Genomic DNA, 5,000 nt, shown 5'->3' on the forward strand with positions numbered 1-5,000 from the left:
TAACTTACAGTATTATTATTGGCCTTAAGGTGGCTCAGTGGTGGCATTCTACGTCAGCTCTGACATTGCATTATTACACATAGATCTACATGTGGAAGTGCAAATTATGGAGAGCTTCTCTATGTGTGTTTTGTTTGATGTTTGTTTACTTAGAAGCAGCCTTCCAGCTCTCAGGCAGTCCAAACGTCATGTCATATGACTGACATTCCAAAAGGGCATGTTTCTCTTACCTGCCTGATTAGCCTGGCTAACACAAAAAACACTTTCACCACATAATGGCTTCACCCTTTTGCCATCTGTCATTGCCACAACAGAACCCAAAACCCAAAACCACAAAGAACTAATGGCTCTGTGAATTCACTATTTGACTTTGAAACCCTGGCAGTCGCTGTGGTACTGTTCAGAGGGGGTTAGTTGCCTCATCATACAGAATATGTCAAATTATGACTTTATTTGAAATTATTATTACACGAATTACATGAATGGTCATTGAACAGGGTATATTTGGCAAAAATATACATTCCACCACTACAGCGTGTGTTATTGTATACTATACCATTAATTACTGGAGGATTTGCTTGAGTAAGCTCAGTAACAATGTGATACGCAGTACTGGTTATTGGTACTAACATTTGGAAGTCACGGTATGTGTATTAAAGTGAGGATCTGTTATCGTCACTCTGTTCCGGGTGTTGCAGCAATATGACGCACTGTGGCCCCAGCGAGACACCAGGCAGGCGGAACTGGAAGCACCATAGGATGATGATCCAGACACTCCTCCAGAGATCCCACATGCAGGAACGTTGTGATGGGATGAACAGGCTAAGTCCCAAGGTGGACAGAGAGCAGAATCCAAGCCAGGACTTCCAAACCATGTCTCCGTCACGTCCAGTGTCCTCGCTGCTTCCTGTTTATTTAGCTAGTCATTCAGAAATGCAGAGGAAGAGGAACTTCAGTGGAATGTGAGGAACTGTGTCTACTTGTGTCTACTCATTGGCTATTAGTCTATAACAGAGACAGACAGACAGACAGACAGACAGACAGACAGACAGACAGACAGACAGACAGATAGATAGATAGATAGATAGATAGATAGATAGATAGATAGATAGATAGATAGATAGATAGATAGATAGATAGATAGATAGATAGATAGATAGATAGATATTTTTGTTTATTCTCAACATTTGATGGTGGGTGAGTCAAATAAACAAAACATGCACACTGAGCAGTAGCGAGTATAACACAAACTAAAAAGGAATATTGTATGTGTGAGTGTGTGTGTGTGTGTGTGTATGTGCGTGCGTGTGTGCGTGTGTGCGTGTGTGTATGTGTGTGTGTGTTGAGCCATGCAGGTGTTTTCTTCAAAGCTGATTCCCCATAAGCCCCATCAGCCTACAGTAAGCCTGCTGAGATCAGGAGATCATGCGCTGTACTCACGATGGTTTAAATCACCCCCCCCACACACACACACAGATGTGTTTTTGATATGAGATTTGTGTGTGTAGGTAGTGTGTGGGGGAGTGGAATAGTTGATGTAAGGATGGAACAAATATCACATCAGACTCAATAAGGGCTCTGCTAAATGAGGCTACAGTTGACACACAGTAACACACACACTCACACACACACAAAAGCATGCACGTGCTGTTATGGCAAGCTCCATGAATGATGTCATGCATGGAGTAGATAGAGCTTATTGGATCAGAAGTGTTACTGTAGTCCTGGGCTGATTTTCAATGGTGATTCCCCAACATTGATGTAATTTAACCTAAGACAGTGTGAGAAAAATCAGTTCTGTGTTTGTGTGTGTGTGTGTGTGTGTGTGAGAGAGAGAGAGAGAGAGAGAGAGAGAGAGAGAGAGAGAGAGAGAGAGAGAGAGAGAGAGAGAGAGAGAGAAAGAAAGAAGGAGAGAAAGAGAAAGGAGGGAAAGCCCACCTTTCCAACTCAAACCACATTATAGACACACGGCCTCAGGGACATTACTGGGTTTGACTGATCTCTCTCTCTCTCTCTCTCTCTCTCTCTCTCTCTCTCTCTCTCTCTCTCTCTCTCTCTCTGTCTCTCTTTCTCTCTCAGTCTCACTCTCTCTATTTCTCTGTGACATACTTGTTATTTTAAACATATAGAGAAATTCTCTCTCATTCTCATTCAGGCACATATACAAACAAACACCCACACACAACATACCCTCACACATACAGTCACAGAGACAGACACCCAGCTAACTCTCACTGTTAACTGGCTGTTTCCTACTCTGCTGTCAGTCTAAACAGTGTTGAAATATGGTCTCAGTTCTGTGTGTGTGTGTGTGTGTGTGTGTGTGTGTGTGAATGTATGAATGGTAGTCTTGATAGAGTGTGATTGCATAATGTGTCTGTGTCATCACTGTGAGTATTAGGAGGTGGTGCGTTATTGATTAGTGTGCAGTGTGATTAATGTGCAGTGTGATGATTAAATTGTATACTCAGCTATACTGTGAGCATGTGTGTGTGTGTGTCTGTGTGTGGCTGCATGTGCGTGCATGTATATGGGTGTGTGTGTGTATGTGCGTGCATGTGTATGGGTGTGTGTGTGTGTGTGTGTGTATGTGCGTGCATGTGTATGGGTGTGTGTTGTTTATTTGAATACTTTCGTATATACATACTCAAGTGTGTGAGGACTAGGGACATGTGCAGTCAGGCCTACATCCCCTTTAAGATGTGTGTGTTTGTGTGTTTGTGTTTGTGCGTGTATGTGTGCGTGTGTGTGTGTTGTTTGTATGGATGTGTGCAGCCAGGCCTACTTTTCCTTTAAGGCTGTGTTTGTGCGTGTGTATGTGTGTGTGTGTGTGTGTGTGTGTGTGTGTGTGCGTGTGTATGTGTGTGTGTGTGTGTGTGTGTGTGTGTGTGTGTGTGTGTGTGTGTGTGTGTGTATGCGTGTGTGTGTGTGTGTGTGTGTGTGTGTGTGTGTGTGTGTGTGTGTGTGTGCGTGTGTATGTGTGTGTGTGTGCGCGTGTGTGTGTGTGTGTGTGTGTGTGTGTGTGTGTGTGTGTATGCGTGTGTGTGTGTGTGTGTGTGTGTGTGTGTATGGGTGTGTGTGTGTGTGTGTGTGTGTTGATTGTATGGACGTGTGCAGCCAGGCCTACTTTTCCTTTAAGGCTGTGTGTGTATGTAAAGGAGCATGTGTATATGAGAATGACTTGAGTGACTAACTGATGTGTTTGTGTGTGTCTGTTATGGCAAACAGTCAGAATTGCACAATAGTAGCTGTCTGGTGATGACAGCTCATTTCTCCTGTCGGCACACACGTGCACACACACACACACTCTCACACACACACTCACACACACTCTCAAACACACACACACACACACTCTCACACACACACACACACACTCTCTAACTACACTACTATCGTTTTTGGAACCGGGATGTTAATTTGTTCCTCATTGCGTTTCTCACTTTCCTTCGAGCAAAACATTTTGATCATTTCACTTCCTTATTCGAATACAATTAACTACTGTTTCTCTTCTGCCTTTCTGTGCCATCCTCCCATCTTTCTTTGTCTCTTTCTTTCCAAACGCCCCCCGAGTTCACTTGCACGCTCCTTTTTTTTGCTTCTAATTGTGTTTTGCACACACCGCATGGCTAAGCTTCACCTTTAATTGGACCCAGTCCGGAAGTCTTTAATTATTGTTCTGCGTGCAGGAGAGGAACGGGCGGAAGCTAACGGAGAACACGGAGTCAGCAGTGCATCCAGAAACCCAGCGCTCACGAACCCCCTGACTCCTGGTCGGATGAATGCTCACGGCTGGGCGCGCGCGCGCTGCAACGACCAACACAGTTCGCAGTTGGAGGGGACTGCCGTTCTGTCCCACGTGCGCTCAGTTTGTTTAAGTCCGTTTTTAATGGCGATTCAACTGTGCCAGCAGGAACTGATTTGGAGAAGAGTGATGTATAAGCATGGAGAAACCGTTTGCTGAAGTTGGACCGAGAGAGAGCTAGAGGGAGAAAGAGATTGACAGGAAGAGAGAGAGAGAGATAGGGAAAGAGAAAAGGTGGAGGAGAGAAGGGGTGAGTGATGGAGGGGACAGTGATATAGAGAATGAAAGATAGAGCAGGAAAAGATAAGATGCGGGTGGGGTGGTGGGGGGGGGGGGATCTTTGCGTTTGACTCATTTTGAGACTAAAGACTCAAATCCCAAATTAAGAATGTAATTGTTGTTTTGATCCATAGAGCAGCGTGCCTGAGGAACCCTCCGTCCCGGACAACGGGAGAGCGATTTCCGCTTTGGGAAAGAATCTATGGAAAAAAGCACATCCCACCTACGCTGCACACACACCTTCAACCTGTGTGTGGGTGCGCTATTGTATGCAAGCACTCCACAGGACAAACACTTCCCCTAACTCACTCACACACACACACACACACACACACACACACACACACACACACACACACACACACCACATGTCTTTAGTATTAGTTCTTCCTGTGAGGTAGCTGTTATTGTTTGCTCTCGAGTTCCCAGGTGTCTTCCTGTTCTGGTTCCATGTCATGGCTCAGAAAACTCCATTTAACCATTACCCATCCGAGCCCTCCCGCTCCATATCAGGAAACTCTTAATCATTCATCCCTCTCTCCCTTCCTCCATGTCTCTCTCTCTCTCTCTCTCTCTCTCTCTCTCTCTCTCTCTCTCTCTCTCTCTCTCTCTCTCTCTCTCTCTCAGGTGACTGAGAAACCTGTTAACCATTCACCCCTTTCTCACTCTCGCTCTCTCTCACTATTTTTTCACTTTTCCCCAGGTTTACACGAACAGAACAGCTCTGTTTAATAATCACTCCTTTAATGGCCGAAAGACTAAATAAACAATGTTTGCCGCACTGTGCTTTTTTGTATTGAATGTATCTCCTGCGATTCTAAACTGTGTTCCTGTGTATGCTACAGTTCTTAGTTCCCATGGTTCTTTTGTTCTTTCATTACATCTCGTTTTGTGGTATGTGTGTATGGATGCTTTT

The sequence above is a fragment of the Electrophorus electricus genome, chromosome 21, assembly GCF_013358815.1.
Source record: "Electrophorus electricus isolate fEleEle1 chromosome 21, fEleEle1.pri, whole genome shotgun sequence".
Taxonomy (NCBI): domain Eukaryota; kingdom Metazoa; phylum Chordata; class Actinopteri; order Gymnotiformes; family Gymnotidae; genus Electrophorus; species Electrophorus electricus.